This window comes from Taudactylus pleione, unplaced genomic scaffold (genome assembly GCF_031769625.1).
Source record: "Taudactylus pleione unplaced genomic scaffold, aTauple2 ptg000265l, whole genome shotgun sequence".
NCBI lineage: Eukaryota > Metazoa > Chordata > Amphibia > Anura > Myobatrachidae > Taudactylus > Taudactylus pleione.
In genome coordinates this window covers 7447192-7473579 of record NW_028284667.1, presented here as the reverse complement: position 1 = coordinate 7473579, position 26388 = coordinate 7447192, and the positions used below count along the sequence as shown (strand labels likewise).

Sequence of the window (26388 nt, the reverse complement as noted above, 5' to 3'; positions counted from 1 at the left end):
GTCTCGCTCTATGTGACAGCAATGCTCGCACTCCCATAGTTACGGCCCTGACTGAAATGTAATGCAAATGTATTTTACCCAACTTAAACGCTTCTGAATGCTTCAGAAGTACAGTACACAAAGCAAACATTTGCCAGAAAATGTGTGTTCTGGCCAATTAGCTTGGAGATTATTTTTTATTATCGGCTTCAACTCAAAAGCCACAGCCTTTGAGTTGAACACTTTATAAAGTTTTTGTTATTGAATTTTTATTTTGAAATTACAAAAGTTGCATACAGTAGCTGTTTTTTTTCTCTCCCAACTATGGAATGTGTTTTATTAACTTTCCATTAAAACTGAGCTATAGGTTGGCTGTACTTTTAGATTTTGTTATGTAACTTATAAACACATGATATAATTTTTTGTTCAGTGGTCCTCTAAGAAAGAGACCTGGAAAAAAATGAGTTTTAATAAGTTTGATAAGAATTTAGACTGCAGAAATTAAATATTTTACACCCCAGTGTTCAATTTATCACCTGCAATCCTGGTGTACCTATAATTAACAAGTGATTCCACACTACATTAATACTCTTTTTATACCTAAATTCCGAGTCTGACCCAGAGGTTGGAACAGGATTCCAAACTGACCCAGAATATTCCAGAGTCTAGGCTTTTCCGGCGTTGAAGTGGACGCTTGGAGATGACGCCATCTCCAAGCGCCACTGAAGCTGGCTAATCGGCAGGCATGCGGCACAATCCAGGTCATCCTGACCCGGATCGCTCCATTCACACTGCAGGGTTTCACGGGTCATTCCCGTGTTAAAACCTGCATGTGTACCTAGGTTGGATTGCCGGGTCACTCCACCCGGGAATCCAATTCAGTCCCCTTTTACACCAAGGAGCTAACCGGGTTAACCCTGCAATAACACAGGTTTTAGCTCTGGTTGTAAAAGGGGTATACATGATGATCCCAAAGCCCACACCTAAGTTAGTGATGTTTAGTAATGATTAGTGTAAAATGTCCATAATAGATAAATTATATTCATTATCTTAAAATATAATATGCTGCTGCAATGACCATAGTAGCCTACACTTACAAGTTACTAAATAGTAAACCTCAATCACTAAGTGGCACCCAGACGAGCATGGGAAGAAAAGAGTACGGGATCATAGTGTCAGCATCATCCTGGAGGTCAACAGGATTTGTTAAAAAAAAATTGCAGATAATGAGGAGCAAGTACACTATCAGTGTAGATTGGGTATGAATGCAGGGAATTATAGGGTTCATTTTGTGTAGTTTGGTTAGCCAATCAGTGCGTTGTTGGGGGGGGAGGTTTGGGGGTTCAGTAGGTAATCTGAATCTAGGCAGGGCTCTGCCTCTTTTTCTGCAATTTCCCTCCCTCACCTTTTCTACACTTTGGTGATTATCAACCCCTTTTTTTTTGCAGGAAAGGCAGTTTAGTGGCTATTGCGCTTCAATTATATAGGTGCGCTCCCCTCAGTACATTAATTAGGCTGATTTTACCATACTGGGGTCAGCGGCAGCTGTATAGCAGGGCCTTTTGTTGCTGTATTGACTGGGGAGATGGAAACCTATCATTTACCATTGTGGAGGGCAATAGGCCCTGCAAGTTGTCATCTTGTTGGCGTAAGATATATTGGGATATACTGTACTGTATGTATCAAGTCTTGTGGGTATATTTACTAAAGTGAGAGTTTTTAGAAGTAGAGATGTTGCCCATCTTCTTCTGAACATTTATCTAGCCTCTTCTAGAAGATAATAGCTAGAATCTGATTGGTTGCTGTGAGCAACATCTCCACTTCTAAAAACTGTCACTTCAGTAAATTTATCCCTTGGAGAGAGATAAAATACCAACCAATCAGATCCTCATGGTGCATACACACGGTCCAACTTAAAAGAATGATATTAACGATATCGTTATTTGATCATTTATATAGGTTTTTTTTCAACCCCTCCAATGACCAAACGAAGGTCAATGCATGGTACGGATGGTCGATATCAACCATCGCCCGTGCATGCAGGCCAACCTGGTCGATATCGACCAGGTTAGCCTGTTTGTTCTAGGGACCCGTTAAGTCGTTAGGGGGTTGGTGCATGATGCTGGATGTGTGATATCGAACATCCAGCACATGCAGGATGATCAGACGATATCTGATCGTTCTCTGATTGTCCCGTGTGTACGGGCCATAACTGTTATCTCCAAGACTTGATATATCTAGCATATGGTCACTGACTAACTTCCATTAAATTTTAAATAAAAGATTGACCAGTTTTTTTAAATTTCATATGGCTGTCAGTGTCTTTATTTTAGATAAGGGTTATAGTTTAAGTGAAATGCATTTATACCAATTTGATTATGTGCAGATAGGGCATTTATGCACACTTGGGCAGAAATGGGCACAGATTCCCACATTGCATCTACATAAATACATACAGTATGTTTGCCAGTATGCAGAGTTGAAGGCATCTTGTCATCTGCCCACCCCCTACCCATAAATTTGGGATCAGATTAATACCCCTTTTACACTGCTGTGATAACCCAGGTTATTGCTGGGTCTACCCAGGTCGCAGCTCAGTGTAAAAGGGTCCCTGAGAAATAACCCGGGTCAAGTGTCCCGGCAATCTAACCCAGGTAGCTACCAGGGTCGGACCCAGGATGGACCTGGGTAATGGTGCAGTGTAAACGGTACAACCTGGGCTATCCTACCTGGGTCATGCCTAAAATGAGCTGATTGGCGGTTGTGGAGCAGTCACCTCCCACGTTTTATGACCTCATAAGTTTAGCAGGGCAGACCCAGGTTCAGTGAACGGGGTTGACTTGAGAATAACCCAGATTGATGGTGCTGTGTAAACGGTGTCTGACCTGGGTTGGAACCATGTCTGAAAAACCACTTCGGACCCGGGTTTTTGGTGGAAAAGAGGTATAAGTTAGCCGTGGCAAAATCTGTGTTTATCACATATTGCATATTTACACCCATAGGTGTGTTGATACACCCTCACTGAACTTCGCTTATGTGAGAACACCCAGTTATGCCTCTTTAATAGAATGTGTAGATGCAAGCGAATTGTGTATGACAGTCTCTGCATTGCCCGTACTTAAATATGCTCTGCTCTGAAACATGAGCTGTGCGAAAGGTACAATATACCATACATTCTGCCAGTTGGTGTATGCTTCTCTCTACATAAGCACAAGTATATGCCTGACATAGTAACATTTTTATTAGAGATGAGGAAAGTTGCAGTGAAATTTCACACAACTCAAGCTTTATATTGTAGCACAAAACTCACATAGACACAAAGTTACAGTGATGCAACCTTTGTGTTCCGCTTTTGCGTCGCTATTCCCTATATTTAAACTAGGGATGTTTCTGAAGTTATACTATAGATTGTGAACAGAGCCGAGTTCTGCTGTGCAGTAGGAATATACTTATCGTCACATTCCACTAGCAAAAATATGGGAAATGTCACAGAAAACTTCTGAAGATTTTTGTTTAATCTATTAAAATAGGTTAGACAACAAAAATATTACAGACATGACCTGCTACAGTGCCACAGCTTGCAGCATGGTCCTGAAACGTTATTCTTACAAACTGACAGTAATCACATTATGTAACAAATTATGTAATTTGCCTCAGGCAGCCCTTATCTGATTTTGGTTTAAAAGGAATATTGTTTAGAACACCACATGCTACTTATGGCCCTACACTTTACAACAATGCAGTATCTAGTAGTAGCCTGGAGACTTGTTTGCACAAATATATTTCCTTTGGTTTCCATAACAATCGACTAGACGAATAGTGAGGAGACACAGACTCTTGATGATAGTAATAGGTTGTTGTCACACAGGCATTTTAGAATGCTGCATTTTGTTGTAGCCTGGATCCATTACTGGGATGACCAATGGTACCCCTCTGGTACATATACACAACTTTTAATTTGAGATACAACCCTTAAACAGCATAACCCACACAAATAATACAATGAAAGCCTATGGGCCTGATTCAGAGCCACTCGTAAGCGGCCGATCATTCGCTCCGAGCGATGTTTGCCCAACTGCGCATGCGTACGGATCGTTATACGCATGCGCGAACCAGTCAGTGCGGTCGAAATTCATGTGCTCGCAAAATAGCGAATGCCTGATAATTTGAGTGACAGAAAGAGGCGTATGTGGGTGGTAACAGGGGAAGGTGCTTGAAAACGGGGAGTGGAGATCCGATAGCAGGCGTGCTTAAAGGTCAAAACGGGCGTTTTATGGGTGTGCATAATTAAAACAGCAGCGTCATTGAGCACGTCACTTGGTTATTTTATAGCCAGAACTGCTCGCAAAATTGTGGTAGCAAAAACGAACCACAAGAATAGCGAGCAGCTCATACCCTGGTCGATGTACTCGATTAATCTAATAAATAGCGGACATGACGTAGGATGCGAGCGGCCAGGGGGCGTAGTTTCCCAAAAAACGACCGCAAGTTTTGTTCGCTCGTTCAGACCTAGAGGCGTGAACAGACCGCAAACAGCGAACGGTTCATTTGAATATCCACCCCTATTTTCTGGACGAGCGAGCGCTAATTGCGTCCGGCTCTGAATCAGGCCCTATGTCTGTATTCCTAGTGTAGCCTATTTAAACTAATAATTAAAAAAAATCTTTCACTTTTTAAAGATGTATTATAATGACAAACTAGAAATATATATATAACATTTTAGTGCAAAATAGCAGAGAGATTAAGAAATTTTTTGTTGCATAATGAGCCATAAGTAATACAGTCATTTGACTTCTTACTTCAATTGCATCAAATGTGTAATTAAAGAATGGAATGTGACAGATGGCTGCTGAGACACATAAAACCCCAATTTAGGTGTTTTTATTTACCATCTTAATAAATGATTAATAAACAAATTTTCTGTAAAAAAAAAAAATATATATATTAAAAAAGCTGAAAAAAAAAAGCTCTGGGCGTATATTTATCAAAATTCGATTTTGAGTTTTGTGTGATTTTACATTTGATTTGCATTTGATTTTGCCTTTGGAGATTTACTAAAGGCAAAATATATTGTAAAATCGATTCAAAAAATAGATATATAATATTAAACTAAAATTGCCCTTTGCCATAGCTCAGAGACAGTGCTCTCTACATCCCCACATCTACCAACATTGCCTTTGGGGAAATCAGGACATATGTACTTGCTGCCACAGAGCATGTGGCGTTCCAATGAAATGAGGGCCTGAGAAAATCTACCAATTTAAGTGGACGGTCTCGATACCGTGATTATGAGGACTTTGCCCCAAGTACAGTTGAGATGTATGTCACCCATTGCAGTGAGTGAAGAGCACCACCCAACTGTTGGTACAAAAGCTCTGACTGTTGGGACTATCCTGCCGGCCTGAGTGAAGCAGCATGACCTAATTGCGGGAGGCATGGTAATGCCACGTAAGAAAAAAAAAAAGGAAAATATAGCTGCAGCATTACTTCTGAGCATTGGGGAGGGGGGGTGCTGTGAGCCCCACAGCCCAGTGCAAATCCAGGAGGGGCACGAGGAGATTGCTGCTGCTCCTCTGCCTGCCGCCGGCTAATTGGTTCCCCGGGCTAATTTAATTAGTCCCGTAGACTTATCGGGGGTGTGGCCTAATCTTAGTAGGTGTGGCCACGCCCCCCATATATTTAAAAAAAATAATAAATGTCCACGCTATGGAGAGGGGTTTATGAGCCCCTCAGCCAGGGGCAGTTCCTGGGGGGCCGTGATCAGTGTGATCGCACTCCCCATGAGTAGAGGAGACTGCTGCTCAGCGGAAGCAGTCTACCTCGTCCCACTGAAGTCCAGCACACGGCAGCGTGTTGGGCTGCTGACAAGAAGGTCGGCACCATCGGGGATTTTTTTTCACCTGCCCGAAGGCAGGTGATACAAAACCCCCTATCAGTGTGTTTTTTCGCGACCACAGTCGCGAAAACACATGGATCCAGGAACTTTTCGTGCAGTAAAAACGGTGGTTAATTGAATTGCCTGAAAAAAATAAATTGTGGTAAAGTCCCGTTTTTACTGCAAAAATTTTTTTTGTGGGCAAATGAATTCCTCCCTAAGTGTAAATTAAGTAATTATAGTTTAGACTTTTAAAGGTTAATACTTTCTACCAATAAAGTAAAAACTTGCCCTATATAAACTGGAACCACTAAAAGAAACATAACCAGCTTGCGAAAGTCCACATAAGTGGATAAAACACACTGCTGTAACATCTTATATACAAAAGAGACGGATTGACTGACAATTCAGCCACCAATATTAACATCAGATGGAATTTAACTTTGCATACCATATTTCCTGAACCCATACTTGTGCTGGACTAAAGACTTGGGTGGTAATCAGTGAGTGAGCTGTCTCATCCAGCTAAACTACCAGCCAGGAGAAGGAACAATTTACCGGCACTGGGATTTTGTACTGCCATCTATTATACTACCAGCTAAGTAATAACATTGCTGACCTCAGATCTATTACCGGGTTGAACACACCTTCCGATGTCAAGCTGCACCAACGGACTCCACTGGGCAATTTACCATGAGAAGCATATGTTTACCTGTACTGGGACTTTGCACTATCATCTATTGCAGTGGTCCTCAAACTCGGTCCTCAGGACCCCACACAGTTCACGTTTTGCAGGTCACCCAGCAGGTGCACAGGTGTAATCATTACTCAATGACACATTTTAAAAGGTCCACAGGTGGAGCTAATTATTTCACTTGATTCAGTGTAGAGACATGGAAAACATGCACTGTTTGGGGGTCCTGAGGACCGAGTTTGAGAACCTGTGATCTATTGTATGACCAGCTAAGTAACAGCTCCACTGACTTTGGATCTCGCACCAGGCTGAGTACACCTTCCGACGGCTGGTTGCACTGCAGGACTCAGCACTAACCAGAATAGAGACAAGCATATCAGCGCAAGGCAAATTAGAATCATTATATAAATATTAAGCCAGGTATACATCAGCTTTACTGTGGAACTTGACTAGCTGACTTTGAAAGAACATATATACTGATTGTCATTTTGACAGTTAAGCTATAAGTGATACATTATATGCATATGTTGCGATTGGCAGTACTTCAAAACTTTGAATTTAGATTTGATCACTAATTAAAACAAATTTGCGATTGAGCAAGAAGCTTGAAAACTTTGTTGCAGCTTACTAGGGTCCAAATAAATTGTTAGCCATTTCTTTTATATTTATATATATATATATATATAGATAGATAGATAGATAGATATAAATATACATACAATAACGGTATGTTTTCTTTTATTTATGTATTCATGTAAAATAAAAATTTCTAAATTTACATCTACAGTATGGTGTTCATACTGCGGTCCAGTGGAATATAATTTCACCAGCGCAATTCCTTTTTACTTTATACTCTTGACTTTTCCCCAGTCCTAATACAGTTGATATGTACAGCCATGGCCAAAAGTTTTGAGAATGACACAAGTATTGGTTTTCACAAAGTTTGCTGCTTCAGTGTTTTTAGACCTTTTTGTCAGATGTTACTATGGTATACTGAAGTAAAATTACAAGCATTTCATAAGTGTCAAAGGCTTTTATTGACAATTACATTACGTTTATGCAGAGTCAATAGTTGCAGTGTTGACCCTTCTTTTTCAAGACCTCTACAATTCGCCCTGGCATGCTGTCAATCAACTTCTGGGCCACATACTGACTGATGGCCGCCCATTCTTGCCCAATCAATGTTTGGAGTTTGTCAGAATTTGTGGGTTTTTGTTTGTCCACCCGACTCTTGAGGATCGGCCACAAGTTCTCAATGGGATTAAGGTCTGGGGAATTTCCTGGCCATGAACCCAAAATTTTGATGTTTTGTTCCCCGAGCCACTTAGCTATCACTTTTGCCTTATGGCAAGGTGCTCCATCACACTGGAAAAGGCATTGTTCATCACCAAAATGTTCTTGGATGTTTGGGAGAAGTTGTTCTTGGAGGATGTTTTTGTACCATTCTTTATTCATGGCTGTGTTCTTAGGCAAAATTGTGAGAGAGCCCTCTCCCTTTGCTGAGAAGCAACCCCACATATGAATGTGTGAGGCGCACTACCCAATTAATGTGCCGATTAGTGCAAAAGCCCTGACTGTTGGGACTATCCTGCCTACACTTGGCAGGTCTGCATTCCAAGTAACTGACTTGAATCAATGAATCAACATGTAAACTGCTCTATTAACAATAGTGTATGCAACAATAAATAATGAGGTAGCTGTATTAAGCCTTGGGGCCAAATGTAATAGGGTGAGAGTTAGCAGTAAACTCTCAAACTCTCACACTGGTTGAGTTTTATCTTCAAAATGTGAAAACATCTGGATGAGAGTTTAAATCGTGAGAGTTTTTTGAGTCTAAAAAAATGCGAGTTTGCATGTTCTCGGACTCTATTAAACTGGTCGAGTTTAAAAAGTGTGAGAGTTTACTGCTAAACTCTCACCCTATTACATTTGGCCCTTCTAGAGAGATATAGTAGCAGCCAATCAACTCCTAACCTTCATGTTACAGGCTGTGGGCCTGATTCAGCATTGATCGTTATTCTGCTTATACGCACGCAACGCAGTTGCTAATATCAGCGGTGATATGTAAATGTTTGCATTCGCATCGCGATCGCAGCCTAACATAAGGATGCCCACTTTCCCTTACTCACATCCGTATACTTTGACAACATAGCTAAGCAATCGGTAACATCACGTAGCATCGGACCCATACGCACAGTTAAGGCAGGTCAGACCTCACTCAGGAATTGCTTACTTCAGCTCACGCTGAGGCCTCAGGCGGCGTCTGGTATCACAGTGGCTAATTTATGCACTCCCATGCAACGGTGTTGAAACGCCCTGGTATGCCTGCGTTCCCTTCCCCCCCGTCACCACCCACAAACAGCATTTCCTGTCAACTCTGCCATGGGTCTTCGTAGCCTCTGCAATCGGAGCGGCTAGTTCGCGCATGCGCACTGCGATGTTTACGCATGCGCAGAATGCAACAATCAGCCGATTGCGTGTGTATAAGCAACTGCGTTCCTTGCTGAATCAGGCCCTATGTTAGAAAAATGACAGCTAGGAACTGATTGGTTGCTACTTTTTCTCTCTCCACTTTAACTCTCTACAAAGCTTAGTAAATCTACCCCAATATTTTTACATGCTATTTACTTATTAAACAGCACTCTAGGAAGAGCTTAACCGATAATTTTCACTCTAAAAATATCTTTACTCTATGTACATAAATGTCACTCACTTTGGGTTACATTATTATGGTAGTCATATCAGTATATAAAAAAAAAATCATTTTCAAAATTAGACGCTTTCATTTTCAAAGTTTTGGTATATTTTAAGCACTAGCTATCAGGGGGAGATTTCCAAATATTACACACACACCATAAATATTAGTCTACTTAATTAATTACAGATCTGTAATGTATAAGTTGAAATGATTGGGACTTTTTATTTTCTGGATAAGGGGGTTTTCATAATTAGAGTAGTATACGTAAAGTATATGGACATTGATTAACAAATGCTTAGTTCTTTTCCTACGTTAGCATTGATATTTCCCCTCACTCTTAGGACCTCATTCAGAGGCGGTCGTTAGTTGCAAGCGGTCGCGCTGAATCAGGGCGGCCGCTTGCATCCTGAACGGCCGCCTCGTCGATCGCTAAGCTGTGGGTTAACACCCACAGCTCTAGCGACCGACATGGGTGATGGTCAAGACCATCGGGGCTTACGACCAGACCCTAAGGTTGGGTCTGGGCACTCGTAAGTCCCAGGGAGCTTCCTGCTCTGATCGAGCAAGAAGCTCCCCACTGACATCAGCAATGATGTCAGTGGGGTCGCCCCCAAACAGCAAGCGTTCCGGTGGGAATGCCTCCGTTTGGGCAGGCACGCCCCCTGCCTGCCTCCCAAACGGGGCGAGCTGTCACTCACCATTGACAGCTCGCCCCGTCTGCTGCGAGACCCCTAGCGACGGAGCCTCCGTCGCTAGCCGGGTCTCGTTCATGCGCATGATGGAGCCGGCTCCGTCGTGCGTATGCCCAGTGGGGCAACATCGAGTCTTATGCGAGCGCTCAGCGCTTGCGACCGCCTCTGAATGACCCCCATAATCCCTTATCAACTAAGGTTTTTCCATCCCCTGCTGAGCCCATTTTTTTCACTCATCAAATTCCAACACAATATTAGGGTTTTTTTGTTTGTTTTTTACCATTAGGCTTGTTACTTCTTCTAACACTTCACATAAAATATTTAACCAAAATGGGTAAAAAATATTTATATTTTTTTTGCATCCTGCATGTGTGTGACAACCATTTCTTGATCTTCCTCTCTAGCTCCCTACCTTCCCCACTGGTTGTTAAGACTGGGGTGGGGGAGACATCAAGTGGGATGAGGAGTCCCACGCCTCACCCCACAGTGAAGGGGTAGAGCATAATCAGTAAATCAATGTCCCAGAAGTTTACATCCAGCAGCAGGGCTCAGGAATAGCCATCAAATGGGTCTCTATCGATGGTACCATTGGTACTTTCCAACTTTCCATCAACGGCAGAAAACCATTGATGATTTGCTATATATATATATATATATATATATATATATATACACACACACACACAATGGGTAAAATAAGTATCAAAACACATCAACATTTTTCTCAGTAAATATATTTGTACTGGGGCTATTGTAATGACATTTTCACCAAATGTCAGCAACAACCCATGCAATCCACACATGCAAAGAAATCAAACCATAGATGCCCATAAATTAAGTTATGTGTAATATTGTGAAATGACACAGAAAAAGTATTGAACACATGCAGAAAGGGAGGTGCAAAAAGGCATGGAAAGCCAAGACACCAGCTGAAATCTATCAGAAATTTGAAAGCACTCCTGCCCCTTGTCAGTGCAAATTAATATAAGATGGTTCAGTCCCAACTGATGGCCTATAAATAGGTGTCTCGTAAAATATGATTTCCTTTTCCAGGTTGTTATATCCAATACAATTGCTGCCCTTATTATTGAAAGATTCAGATTTAAAGCTATTAGTTAAGCCATTAGCAAATTCATCTGTGCGGATAAAAAGCCTAGAATATCCCCTTATTTTCTACTCAACCTTAGAACGTTCTTGGGGCTTGAGGGGTCCCAGGTTGGTTTATCAAGTTTTGAATGAACAGACACTTAAAATTCTTCCATATGAACGATTAAGAGAGGTGTTTCCTCAGATAACCATTCCTTTGTTTGTATATTATCAAATTCGGAGTTATGTGAATAACATACTCTCCAAGTTAACAGGATCTGATAAAACAAATATGCTGGATGGTGTGCTGCGCTGCTGTTGTAGGGGAAGCTGTTCTACCTCACAATTATATTCTCAAATTAAACGCTCTATAGATTTAGAAAAGGTACATTCTGGCATCGCTAAGTTGTAGGTTGATTTTCCCAATATTTCACTTAAAACCATTATCACTGCTTTTACTCATCTTAATAAAATTCTTAATTCCGCTTCTTACACAGAGATGCACTATAAGCTTTTACATCGTGCTTATTACACACCCAAACTACGCCCCCAAACTACGCCTCTTGATGGGGGTTTCCACTGATTCTAATTGCTTTAAATCCCATGCACCTGAAGCAGATCTTTATCATTGCATGTAGAATTGTCCAGAGGTTAGAAAATGTTGGTCTATAATCCAAATATACATTAGAGATGTTTTGGGTATACCTATTATTATCTCTCCTGAATGGGCCCTTTGGGATATATATATTTAACCCAGAACCAAACTAAGCCTCCGCTGCGACAACGTATCTTATTAGCCAAAATCGCTGCAGCTGGGAAGAAAACTATCTTGTCTCAGTGGATTTCCTCAGACTCTTTAACATTAGCTTTACTAATGCCCCGTATTTCTTACCTGTTTCATATGGATTGGCTAGAAATTTCAAATAATAAAGAAAAAAGGGCTAATAATTTTTTTGAGAAATGATTACCATACATTTGCACATTACCTTCCCCAACAAAGACAATCTACGCCGAGCAGTGATGTTAACTACCTGGTATAATCTAGAAGTTATTTCAACAGGAAATCCACCTTTTTAGAATAACTGTCCAAATTACCCAAAATGTTTAGCGAGTTACGGGCGGTTCTCTCAATCTCTATACTTTATACATTATGTTTTATGTAAATTTTCTAATATCAATAAGATGGATGTATCTATTTTTGCAAATAAGTGTGATATATTACATGTATAGTTGCTATTATGTGCAGTTTACCAATAAAACTTTTTGAAAAAAAAAAGGTGTCTCATTACCAAGGTGTCACCCAAGAAACATCTCATGATGGATAAAAGCAAAGAGCTTTCTCAAGACCTTTGCAACCTTATTGTTGCAAAACATACTGATGGTATTGGTTACAGGAAGATTTCTAAACCTCTGAATTTTCCAGTGAGCACTGTTGGGGCCATTACTTGGAAGTGGAAAGAACATAATTTCACCATAAACCGGCCACGACCAGGTGCTCCTCGCAAGATTTCTGACAGAGGAGTGAAAAGAATTATCAGAAGAGTTGTCCAAGAACCAAGGACCATTTGTGGAGAGCTTCAGAAAGACCTGGAATTAGCAGGTACAATTGTTTCAAAGAAAACAATAAGTAATGCACTCAACTGGCATGGCTTGTATGCACGCTCACCACACAAGACTCCATTGCTGAAGAAAAAGCATGTTGAAGCTTTTTTAAAGTTTGCTGCACAACACTTGGACAAGCCTGTGAAATACTGTGAGTATATTGTCTGGTCAGATGAGACCAAAATTGAACTCTTTGGATGCCATAATATACACCATGTTTGTAGGAGAAATGGCACTGCACATCACCCCCAAAACACCATACCAACAGCGAAGTTTGGAGGTGGGAACATCATGGTGTGGGGCTGTTTTTTAGCACCCTTTATATAATTGAAGGAAGGATGAATGTAAAAAGGTACAGAGATATTCTTGATAAAAATCTGCTGCCATCTACCAGGATGCTGAAGATGAAACGAGAGTGGACATTTCAACAGGACAATGATCCCAAACACACAGCCAAGGACACTCTCAATTGGTTTTCAGAGAAAGAAAATAAAGCTGCTAGAATGGTCCAGCCAGTCACCTGACTTGAATTGAATTTAAAATCTATGGAAAGAACTAAAGATCAGAGGGCCTGATTCAGACCCACTCGCGAGCGGCTGTCCGCTCGCAAGTGGGTCGATGTTCTGCACTGAGCATGCGCACGACGGAGGGAGCTCCATCGTGCGCATGCGCCAGACGCGACGAGCGAAGGATTTTCCTTCGCTCGTAGTGTCTCTTCAAAGGGGGCGTGCTGTCGATGTTGACTGACAGCACGCCCCCTTTGGTGGGCGTGCCGGGGGCGTGCCTCCCTGACGGGGGCGTTCCCACGGGAACGCCTCCCGTCAGAAGCCGGCCCACTGACATCACTAGTGATGTCAGTGGGAGTGATTTTGGCTCTGATAGAGCCAAAATCACTCCGAGCCTTGTGGTTGAAAAACTCAACCACAGGCTTTTGTACGCAGTTTCGATGGTCGCGATGGACTCGACCATCGCGGCCATCAAACTGCACGCTCGTATAGGCTGTGGGTGGTGACCCACAGCTATACGAGCGTCCAGGAGGACACTCCATAGTTATGGAGGACGGCCCTCATTCAGAGCGTGCGCTCTGCTCAGAGCGTACGGCTCTGAATGAGGGCCAGAGTTCATAGAAGAGGCCCACGGTACTTTCAAGATTTGAAGACTTTTTGTGTGTAAGAATGGGCCAAAATCACACCTGAGCAATGCATGCAACTAGTTTTTCCATACAGGGGGCATCTTGAAGCTGTCATTACCAACAAAGGCTTTTGTACAAAGTATTAAATAAATTTCAGTAAGCGTGTTCAATACTTTCCCCTGTGTCATTTCACATTATTACACACAACTTAATTTATGGACATCTATGGTTTGATTTCTTTGCATGTGTGGATTGCATGGGTTGTTGCTGACATTTGGTGAATATTTCATTACAATAGCCCCAGTTCAAGTATATTTACTGAGAAAAATGTTGATGTGTTTAATACTTATTTGACCCACTATATATATAATATATATATATATATATATATATATATGTATATAAGATAAAATCTTTCAGCCTATAAGCTACTGTACATCTTTTACAGCAGTCCTTTTGGCTAATTAGACTGCAGCTTAGGTCACAGACATCTTCTAATGACACTGCAATACCGCCACACAGTGCAGGGGATCTGGAGAGAGTGAACACAAGCAACCAAGATTACATTGTTAAGCTGACAGAGTAGGAGCTGAAGAACACCTATTGTAAGTTAATTGACTTACTAAAAGTTCTGCATTTGCTTTAAAAAATTCAAGGGGGGGGAGGGGGCAGCTGGGCTTATGGACAGATGGGGGTCTGCACAGCGCTTTTTTTTAGCAGACCCTAGTCTCTCTCTCTCCATTGTTTAAATGTTGCCCGAACCATGGCATCCCTTCATCGCTGGTCTGCTATGCAGAGCGGCAGGTTAGAGAAAGTGACATCACAATCTTTCACCTCCACGGGACATTGTGGCCCACGGGTAGGATGGTGGAACTCTAATGGCCACGCTCTGACACAGAGCATGGGAGACACTATAATGTGGGATTTTATGGGGACGAGGTGTGCTATGAGTGCATTAGCCTAAGGCATCCGGGTACCTTATTTAGGCCCTTGGGACCAAGAACATATCAGTACTATGAAAATGTGGTGTGCAGTGTGACAGTGGGGTGTGGCACTACCCCTGTGGTATACCTGGCCCTTCTGTAGGTGACATAAATATTTAAATGAGATTCAATGGGCAGAGAAGGCGAATTTACAGGGAATGAGTATCCCTCACTCCAGGGGCGGATTGGGCATTATATTCTGCTGGAAAAATCCCGGTGGGGCCGCTTGTCAATTAAGGCCCCGCCCCCCGATCCATGTCACCCGGTCGGCTCCTGTATGTTTATCACAGGCAGTCTGGCTGCCTGTTACTACTGCCTGGCTTCTTCTGAGCTCTCGCGAGAAGAGAGGCCAGCAGCCTATTAAAGCCCCACCCAGCGTACAGTTGGCGTCACATGCAGCGGCGCCATCGAGGAGTGAGGAAGTGGAGTGGTGCGGGGCCGCGGGTAACAGTGGCAGTTGGCGTGGCCATGGTGGGGATAAGTTGTGACGGGGCTGGGGGGCCTCTCGGGGCAGTCTGTCAGCCTGATAGTCTCCTCTCAATTCTCCTCTCCCCAGGCAGTGAAGTGTCAAGTTTAATTTTCATTTCACAGCCTGGGGAGGGGGCAGAGTGGAGAGGAGACAATCGGGCTGGCCACAGTCCAGGGGGAGATGATCGGTTTGTGAGGTGAGATGGGGTCATTTTGTGCAAAGGGGAGAGGGGTCTGCTATACTAGGGGCTGGAGAGTTGATGATCTGTCTGTGTGGGAGGGGGGGTCTGCTATACTGGGGGCGGGGGAGATGATGATCTGTCTGTGGGGGAGGGGGTATGCTATACGTGGGGTGGGGGAGATGATCTGTCTGTGGGAGAGGGGAAGTCTGCTATACTAGGGGTGGGGGAGAAAATGATCTGTCTGTTGGGGAGGGGAGGTCTGCTATAATAGGGGGATATGATGATCTGTCTGTGGGGAGGGGGGATATTTTGTGTTTGGGGGGCTATTCTGTGCTAAGGGAAGATGATCTGTGGGGAGGGGGGCTATTCTGTACTAAGGGAAGATGATTTGTGTGTGAGGGAGGGCGGCTATTCTGTGCAAAGGGGAGATGATGATCTCCGGGGAGGAGGGCTATTCTGTGCTAAGGGCATATAAACTGTCTGTGGGGGAAGAGGCTATTCTGTGCTAGGGCAGGATGATGGTGCTGGGGAGCCACAGGATGATGGTGCTGGGGAGACGCAGGATGATGGTATTGGGTAGACACAGAAGGATGGCGCTGGAGAGACACATAGGGGGGTGGTCTGGAGACACACTAAGGAGATGGTGCTGGAGACACAGATAGAGGATGGTAGGACTGCTGGTATTATTAGAGGAAAAGACTGGTGGATAGTAATTATCAGACAACAGTTCTAATGAAATCATATTACTGATGCAAATGGTACCATATGAGCAAGTATATTTTATTAATATAAAATTGTTTGATATGAGAAACTCACATTTTGTCCTGCCCCAAAACTTCTGTTACTATCTGGTGGTTGAAGCTCTTTTGCATGATGATGACATTGGCTTTATTGTGACACAAACATGCAGCTTCCAGACCATGGGATCTCCTGCATGAATAGTGAATATCAACTCAAGACACTGCCTGCCCAGGGAGGATCAATTTCTTCAGAGGTTTCCGTTGCAGAGAAATTATATAGGTAAGAAAATACTCATTCAGATGTTTGCTGTGCTTATTCACTGAAGAGAGAGACTGTGGGCATGCCCATCAGCTCCTGGAGCGGTGGGCATACCCCCAGTATGAATAAAACGGGGAGAGTGGCTTGCGAACATGTCATTTCACATTAGGCTACACCCCTTGCCACGAGACCATGCCGCACTTTCACAGTTTTTTCCAGGGCCACTTTAAATTCCCAATCCCTGCCTCACTCTCATGCTTCATTTAAACAATTTACCAGTATTTTAGAAAAAAAACAAAAGGGTTGAAATCAGTGAAGGGAAGTATAATGTAAGTAGGATAAACTAGTATGATGGAATTGCAAGTGATGTTATAATTTTTTTTCACTATGCTCATTTTCTTTCAATAAATGAAGCGGTAGTATAGCAGGTGCAGATTTTCCTGGGGCAATTCCCAAAACGGTGAAGGTATCAGGCAGGAAAATATATGTGCCTTTACGGTCTACCCAAAATGGAAAGCTATGTACCTGGCACACTTTGCACTTTCAGAAATACAGATGTATCCACATAGATCTTTCCTCCATGCACTACAAGTCGCACCACACATAACGTGGGAGCTTTGTGTGCCTCGGTAGCGCAGAGCGTCTTTTGTGCGTCTTTTTACCTTCAAATGCATCTTATTCACACAGTGATGCGAATAGCTAGCACAAGCAGCTTCTGCTGATTTAAATGATATGGGGCATGCCTATGTTGAGGACACATCTGCAACTTCATTCATTATGGAGAATTGGATTGAATGTTATTCTTGTATATTTACAGGTACTGCAGTTGCTAGGTGCAGCTTCCTGTTCCTGTTAACAAATGGCCTTTCACTTCCTTTCTGTACATGTTTTTCTCTTTTCCATGCAAAGGGAAAACAGATGTAATGATCTGCATTTATGTAATTTAATTGAGCATTTAATCATCCAAGGCTGATTAGGCGTGCCTAGATTTCAGATGTAATGGTTGGCATTTACTAGGTATAAAAACAATAACTTGATCCAAACTCAGACTAAATACTGTAATTTACAATATAAAATTACAGTTACTCCACCCTCTTCTTCAGATGTCTCAAATGTCATATTTGAAAGATTTACTCAATGAAGACTAATGAGTTTATTTAGTAAAGGGAGGAAAACCCTTTATGTGGGAAAAATGGATTTGTTCGCCAGGGGATGTAGTCAGCATCCCGGCTGATGGGATGCCGATGGTCTAAATACGTTGGCATCCCGGAGGTAAGTGTAGGGGGTGAGGGTTAGGGTGCAGGGTTAGGGTTAGGCACTAGGGGGAGGGTTAGGGTTAGATACTAAGGTTTAGGGTGTGGGGAGGGGGGGTTAGGTTTAGGCATTAGAGGGGGAGGTTAGGTTTAGGCATCAGGAACAGAGGGTTAGGGTAGGGAGAGGGGGAGGGTTAGTATACCAACCAACAAGTGTCGGTATGTTAACTCTGACGCGATCCCGGCATCGGATTCTGACCGTCGGGATCCCGACTGCCGGCAAACCATACCCAACCCGTTCGCCAGAGATCAGTCTTCTCACCGTCTATCAGTGGTGGATAATTCCGGTGGAAAGTTTTGCCAGGTTTGTGGGTAAGCTCCCTATAATAAGGGGTGATATTAACAGACATAATTCTATATTTATTTAAATAAAGCATTTTTCTAAATGGAATGGCAGCACATGGATTAAAAAAAACATGTAATGCATCATCACTGCCCAATGGAGCGATAAAAGTGTAAAGCTGGGTACACTCTAAATGATGTGTGTACTGCGACCTTCCCCCCGCCGACGGGCTGACATATCTGGTGGTCAATAGACGATCCGGTGCCTAATATGTCGGGCCCTACCACAGCCCGCTGTATGGGGTCATCAGTCACATCGTCAGGTTGAGCTGCATTTAGGGTCGACGTGACGATGTGGTTGACGACCCCACGGGAGCGCGAACTGCACAACATAGTGCCTGATTCGTCATGGATTGCTATTGCGAAAGCGTATGTAGACAGCCGATAGTTTCGTACTGTGCATTTGTATGCATCATAGTGCACGTGCGAAAAGCCACCACTGCGATTGCACTGCGATCAGGGAGACCACGCAGAGTGATTGACAGGCAGTGAGCGTTTGGGGATGGTGACGGGGGTGGTCAGAGAAACGCAGACGTGCCTGATTGCTTGAACGCCGTTGCATGGGTTTTAGTACTCACTGCATGCAACAAAGTTGGCAATTTCTAAGAGAGGTCAGGGCTGCTGTACTTCCGAGGGACCGATGTTACACGATGTTACACGATGTTACTGATGTTTATGAAGGTTTGCAAAGTATTATAGACATGCGGTAGTGGGAGGCAGTGAGCGTCTCTATGCAGGTCGTGCGACAGCATTGCGATTGCAATCATTAGCATATTTTCGCAGCAGACCTGCGTGCAATTACGGAGCTGCGATCACATTAGCGATCCATGATGAATCAGACCCATAGTGCGTACACACTTGATGATATGAACAATTTGTTGTTCCGATGTGTCGAAATCAGGCAAATCGTTCAAAAAATTGTCCAGTGTGTGTACGCACCTACTGACTCTTCCAACTGCTGCTAGTCAGTATTTTCAACTGAGTATACAGCGATGATTCAATTTTAGATTGCGGCAATAATAGATTCTCTATCGCTGCAATATAAAATGTTTTCTTTGTGCATTGATAAAATAGACTCAAGTGGCCAATTTACCTTTGCATAATTAATGCTGAAAAATGGCTTGTTATGGTGAACTACAGTAAGAGGTTGTAAGAGCAATATAAAATGTTTTTCAATGTTTTAAATAATCATTTTAATGCAATTTTCTAAATGCAGGCATTTTATTAAGCTTCATTCCCTTATTTTTGTTGGTAAGGAGTGCGTTCCAGCGCTATCTCCTGTCTGCTCATTCATTGAAGCAGCCCAGCGTCTATTACCAAGATGACCGCCAAGGGTGTTTCTGCGCATGCGCGGCTGCTGTGCTGAGTGTTGCAGTGTGCTGAGCTCCGGGCATGAGTACATGTTAGACTGCTGTATTACTTGTTGGAAATTATGTATGTGCAGGTGTTTATACTGCAGAGTTATATAGGCACACACCAACGGATGACTCAAGCTATGAACAGCCCAGTTACATAACCAGTGGTGTTAGTTTATTGATAGATAACAGGTACAGCCATACTCACTGTTGTACAGACTGGTAGATGGAGTAAAGCAGAGTTCTATACAGCTCACCAGCCAGTGACTGTATGCTGCTAACGAGTAGAGGTTAAGGGATGCTGGAACAGCTTTATATGCTGGGGTCTCTTTGGAGCTACAGTAAGAGGAAGACCTCTGTCTTCCACTGTGTCTTTCTGCACAGTACTAAGATGGCTATAGTAACATGTGCAGTAGCATGTCAGGTTGAAGGTCAAACCTTCTTAGCAGACTCTGTGGGGTAAATTTACTAAGGTGTGTGTTTTTAGAAATGGAGATGTTGCCCATAGCAACCAATCAGATTCTAGCTATTAGCTTCTAGAAGGTGCAAGTTAAATGTTAAGTAGAATCTGATTGGTTGCTATGGGCAATATATCCACTTCTAAAAACTCTCACTTTAGTAAATGTACCCCTAAGTCCTAGTGCCCAGCATGTATGCACAGTGGGGTGATAGTGCAGGAGCGCACTTATTTCTAACAATTACATGACTGGATGGTCTGCCACTTATCTCCACTGTCACCACTTATACAGCTGTTACCGCCATTAATGTCTGTACTGCTGTATTCTTACAATAATCCTGCCAGTCTGGTTAAGGAACACTGTTGTGGCATACACTCCAAATGCACATTCTTCTGGTGCCTATTGTTAACCTCCTATGGTTTCATACCAAAAAGCACATAACAATATACACTCTAATTTTCAATGTAAGCAAAAAATATTTTGTACACGCAGCAAAAGGATAATGTTGTATAATTAAGTACCATAGTGGGGTATGGCTTTGAAGTTGGTACAGTAGGGGGTAAATTTACTAATGTGAGAGTTTTTAGAAGTGGAGATGTTGCCCATAGCAACCAATCGGATTGTAGCTATTATCTTCTAGAAGGTGCTAGTTAAATGTTAAGTAGAATCTGATTGGTTACTATGAGCAACATCTCCACTTTGACAAACTGTCACTTTAGTAAATATACCCATTGATGTCATTATTTTAATCTTGCAAGTTTCACACCTTCCATTAGAGGACCCTGGGCCTGATTCAGACCCGCTCGCAAGTGGGTCGATGGCAGGGCAGTGCGCACGCGCGAGCCCCGGAGCGAGCGAGAAATCACTCGCTCCAGGGCTCGCACCAAAACGGGGCGGCTGTTGATGTTGATCGACAGCTCGCCCTGTTTAGTAGGCGGGTCGGGGGGGTGGCTTGCCAAACGAAGGCATTCCCGAAGGAACGCCTGCTGTTTGGGGGCAGCCCCACTGACATCACGAGTGATGTCAGTGGTGAGCTTTCGGCTCTGTTAGAGCCGGAAGCTCACTGGGGCTTGCGGCAGACGAGACCCTACCACAAGGGTCTCGTTGCAAGCCCCGATGGTCGGGACCATAGCGACCATCACCTGGCCACTCGCTAAAGCTGTGGGTGGTCACCCACAGCTTAGCGAGCAGCCAGAAGGCCGGCTCAAAAAAAAAATGCCCTCCTGATTCAGAGCAAGCGGTCTGAAAGAGCTTCCGGCTCTGAATCAGGGCCTCTGTCCCGCCATGGGAAAGTTGGAAAATTAAATCCCACTCATTGCTGCTCTGCATAGCAGGGTAGAGGTAGAACAGGTGCTCCACACACTTGCTATTGGCACATGTAGCAATTAATGGGTGCTGGCAAGGGAGGTGGCTAAGGAGTAGTTTAGCACTTAACTAGTACTAAATTGCCCCTCAGTTTGCACACGAGTACCTGCCCCAGTGAAGCTTACAATCTATATTTCCGACCACATGGACTTGTTTTTGGACTGTGGCAGTAAACCCGGCATACCCATAGGAAACCCACTTATGCACTGGATTAGATTGAGGAATTCAATTTAATTTGTTATAAGCATTTCATTACGTTTTTTATAAAAAATGTAGAAGCGACATTTGTTTGGAATTTAAGGCCTTAGCCCTGCTTCTCAGATTAACACAATTGAAATATCGTAAGACATTTGTCAATACGAACAAAATACTATACTGTGGGAATAGCTGAGGAATTGGAAAATATGGAGACACTTTCTTTGCCAATTTAAAATGTTAAGGATCACAGTTGTGTCAGTAAATCAGTTGATTGTGTATATCTAACATGAAAGGACAGTCAACACAGTGTTCTTGTACTTCATACTTCTAAAATGTGTCAGTGGAGGGAACTACTGTACATGTTGTGTGACAATGTTCTACTGACTTCTGTTTGTCATGAAAAGGAACATTTTTAAATACAACAATCATTCTGCCACATATAATTTAGCTCCTAGTTTTAGTACTATCTGTGTAAGTGTCTGTTATATAAAAATAGAAATACAGTACTCAGTAGGCTGATTCTATCATGAATGCACAGAGCAGAATTTGGATTGTATTTTGGTATCAGGGCTGACGCTACCACTAGAAACTAAATCAGTCAAAACGTTTGAGGAAAGAATAGGTCTGGGTTGGGTACGGGATGCCGGCACTTGGGATCCAGGCGGTCAGAATGCCAATGCCAGCATCCCGACAGGTTTAGGATCCGGCGTCAGCATTGTATGCACCGGCATCCTGACTGTTGGGATTATAACAACATCCCACTTATAACTGATCTATGTACTAAACGGCTTTGAAAATGTTGCTTGGGAAGCTTAGTGATAGTCAGAGCCCCAGAAATGCTAACTGGCAGCAGTAAGAGTCCTCCTACCATTTGGCCAGCTAGTTCTTGAAATGTATTTATCTGGTTCACATACTGTATGCGAGTGGATTAGAAGCCTAGCTTGGGATTCCTGTTCCACGTTTCCCTTTGTAGTGGAGATCTGTTGACAACTGCAGTTTCTCTGGCAGAGAGTACTTTTAGCAATAGCCAACCATAACTCTTTAGTAGATAGGGATTAATATTATTATTATTTTCCCTGAGGTGCCCCCATTATTAGGGATTTAAAAACTTCCCGCTTCTTCACTGGCTGGCATTGAGGAAGAGGGGGGTGGCGTTCCCCTCCTCTCCCCTGTACCTCTTTACCTTGTAGGGTACAACTGGAAGTCCATGTCAATGAATAGACTCGAGATTATGTCATGAAGTCACAGCAGAATGCCAAACTCCCTGCCTGACACAGGAGCTGAAGCCAGGAAAACCGCTTCTGCCCCCACATTAAAAGGAGAAGAGGCATATATCATGAGTAAGGGTGTGGGAGCATTTGGGGCATATTTGCCTACTTTTTGGACCTGAAAGAGAATCCAAAGGGCAAGTACGGGGTCCATGATAGCCTTTCAACTTCATGGGAGAGAAGCAGTACCTGAGAGGGTGGTCTACTTTCTGGGGAGCCCGGGATGGTTCCTTGAAACTCCAGAGTCTCCAGGACACCATGGGGCATTGGCAATAGTAGATGTTTGCCCACATATACAAAGATCTTTAGCTGTTCATGATCAACTAATTTGGTGAAAGAACTATTGAAATATCAATCCATCTATCCCCATACAGACCAATGAGCAACTAAGTCACAAAGCCAAGCCAGAATTCATTGCTACTTAGTGATCTAAGTGTTGAAAAAATAGGATAACAAAGAAAAAAGGGTATTTAGCCACCACAAATACACCATTACCCCATATATGTGGCCACACATTGACCCTTAACCCAAGGGGATCCATTCAACTTTCCAACATTGCAGATTCCCCATAAAAGGGTATAGAGCAACATCACCTGTAACCCTAAACCTTGGTGTTATCTAGCTTTCAGCTGCTTGATAAATAGGGCATACAACACAGTCCCCATAGCAGGCTATGGCGAGATGAAAATGAACAAAAACAAAGGACTACTAAAAAGTTGAAGGGGATATCACTGCTTCACAAATAGACCCCTTAGTATTAAATCAACTTAAAAGTCATTAGACATATGTGACAATAAGACAGCAATAATTTTCTGTGAACAAGAAAAAAACCAAAAACATAAAAGTGAGTCAAAGTTTGGCTCCATGACTGCCAATGGTAGTGTACATATATGCTGCTCAGCTTTTTATACCCACACATGTATTGTCTAACCAGTGGTTCCCAAACTTTTCCGAATCACGGTGCCCTAGAGTATCAGCATTTTTCCCATGGCACCCCTGGGCCAAAAGTTTTCTTATTGATAAATTCAGCAAAAATGTAAATTAAGTAAATTGTGCTTACTGTATATGTCACCCTTAGGTTCAGTTATGTGGTGGTTGACAGGGCTGCGTTTCTTTTTGTCCGCATATTTTTTGTTTGGCAGTCATTAGCACTTGTTTTGCCTATCACACTCACTAAAAATCATTTTATTTGGTACTGGACCACCAACCTGAGGCACTCCTGCAACTTCCCTGAGGCACCCCGTGCCACGGTACACAGTTTGGGAACCACTGGTCTAAACAATTCTTTGTCTTGATAAAGGTACATAATAGTTTTGGAAAGTTGGAGTCATATAATCCATTGTTGCATTTTTTTGTTAAACCTACACATTATGCGAGTGCACTGCTTTTCGGACTATACGGAAATTTAGCTTGGATTTTTTTACATCATCGCTGAGCTGTTGTTTACCTTTTATGGAGCCCTGGGAACTGCACCCTGAATCCACTGTTCCCAGGACCAGCCCCCCGCAACAAAAGCCAGTGCTGTGCTACAACCTTTGGTGGTTGGATATACTGTGCAGACAAAAGAAATAGCAAGCATTGAACTTGCAGCTAGCTCTTGTCCCTATCGCTCAAAGCTATTTTAATGGGCCATTTTTTTTATTTTGTGGTCCCCATAGTAGATAAAGAGAAGAACCTCTAAAGGACCCCCCCCCCCCAAAAAAAAAAAAAAAAAAAAAAAAAAAAACAATAAAATAAATTGTGCTGTTTCCAGGGTTCCACAAATGACAAGGAGCAGGTCAGTGAAAGTGTAATGAGTAACTGAGATTTTTTACTGTACTTTAAATGTATTCTAGTCTCAGTTTTAAGTCCTAATGACTTGCTTTCACTAATTGTAATATAGTCCCAGTATTTTTTTTACCAGATATTAATGGGGTTAGGAAACTCCATTTGACCTGAATCCTAATTTTATCATGAAAAATAATGTATTATATACTACCAGATGCTGCCACTATAAACAGATTTCAGTCAAATAGCTACAAAAATAGACAGAATATTAAATAAAATATATTTAAAAAAAAAAATTTAACCTAATGTGGGGAGTTTTTACATCTAGGATTATTGAATTTTCACTTCATATGTATCCCAAAAATATTACTTGTGTTATTTTTAATTCTAACATTGTTTTCATATAGTTTGTAAAACTAAATTTTATTGTTCTTGAATATTAATTTTTCCCCAATTATAAATTAATCTTACCTCAGACTATGTAATGTGAAATCCAGATAGATAGTTAATGAATAAACAGTGAACAAACACAGCACACACTCGAACAGGAGACAACTGACTGTTCTGTATCAATAACCAACGGTTACAACCAAGCTTTGTGACATCACAAGAGCTATGTCAGTGACATCAGTCTCTAGGCAAATGTAGTCAGGATGTACAAATGTGATAATAATGGGCACAAATACATGTTATATTGCATTATACAAATGTATGTACTCTGCACTGACTTCAGTAGCCGACATAAAATATTCATATTTCCATTAAATGAAATGTGGAACTAAAACATTAGCTTTTTTTTGTAAATATTATTCATTTACACACTGAATGATGGGGAGAATGACTAAGTTTTTGTGTAATGTTTTCTTACAATGTGCCTTTTCTAAAGATTTATAAGACGTAGTACTCAGAGCTGGAACACTACAGGCAGGTACGTGTTTCCAATAGAGATGGCAGTTTTGAAAAATAATTCAAAGTAGTGAGCCTTGCAGCATAGTAACAATATCAATATATAAATATTTAGTTTATGTGTACATACAATGGTGCTGGAGTGATGTAGGAGTCATCTTCCAACAGTGCATTTATCAAGAAGCACAATGGTAGACCTAGCAAGGTTTAGAGGATTCTGGACGGACAGTAATGTGTGATGCATAGGACACATAGGCAGAGGTGCTTTAAGAGAGGAGGGGGCCCGTGTACAGGCTCCGATCGGGCCCCCTCCTCTCCAGGGCCGCAGTAGACTCTGGCATTGTGCCAGAGTCTACTGTGCATGCGCCCGCGCTGTGTTCCCGGGACATCTCTACTGCACATGCGCGAATCACTGGGGAACGTGGCCGTGGTGGCCATTTTCCCAGGGATTTCTGCAGCACAGCAGCCAGCGCCGGGCAGCTGGTAACGTAAATATATGAAATTGGGTGCAGGATGTGTGGTGCGGGCCCCCCCTGTACCCAGGGGCCCGTGTGCATGACACACCTTGCACCCATTATAAATACACCTCTGCATGCAGGTGATATTTTCTTTAAAGAGTAAATGGAATGAGAAGCTTAATTATGTGTGTACAGAGTGTAAAATTGTTGCAGATAATGTAGAGAAAACAAGCAGATAAAGAAGCAGATTTAATTAGCTGCGTTTACCTATTTATAGGGATTAACGTGGCTAAATGCAACAGCTCTGCCAGGAGCATTCTCTTTCTTATTTTCTCTGGCGGGCTCTTATGGGTGCAGTCAACCACTTGTAGAGGACGCTCTGGGCAGCACTGCATCTGTGATTCTGGCTGCAGGGTGCCGTTCCAGGCACCCTGCTAGCTAGATACAGGGCCCATGTGTGGTCGGCAGTGCCTCCCACAGAGCGCTACACTCTGTGCGTCCGCACCGCTCACCCATAGCTAGTTACGACCCTGGGTGCCATGATCATGTCATCATGGCCCATCCCCTT

At 42.7% G+C, this 26388-nt stretch overlaps 1 protein-coding gene and 1 long non-coding RNA gene across 10 annotated transcripts in view; one reads left to right on the top strand and one right to left on the bottom strand.

Moving 5' to 3' along the window:
• Nucleotides 1-26388, top strand: part of LOC148513991 (uncharacterized) — a 213994-nt gene that overhangs the window by 140660 nt on the left and 46946 nt on the right. Inside the window, exon 2 of one of the 2 annotated variants that reach the window (XR_015880122.1) lies at nucleotides 16302-16411. The exons of the other annotated variant lie outside the window; for it this stretch is intronic. This is a non-coding gene — a long non-coding RNA (uncharacterized LOC148513991). The remainder of the gene's footprint in view (nucleotides 1-16301; nucleotides 16412-26388) is intronic. 2 annotated transcript variants of the gene reach the window in all.
• ABI3BP (ABI family member 3 binding protein) overlaps nucleotides 1-26388 on the bottom strand; it is a 515514-nt gene that overhangs the window by 442620 nt on the left and 46506 nt on the right. The gene's annotated exons all lie outside the window — the stretch shown is intronic.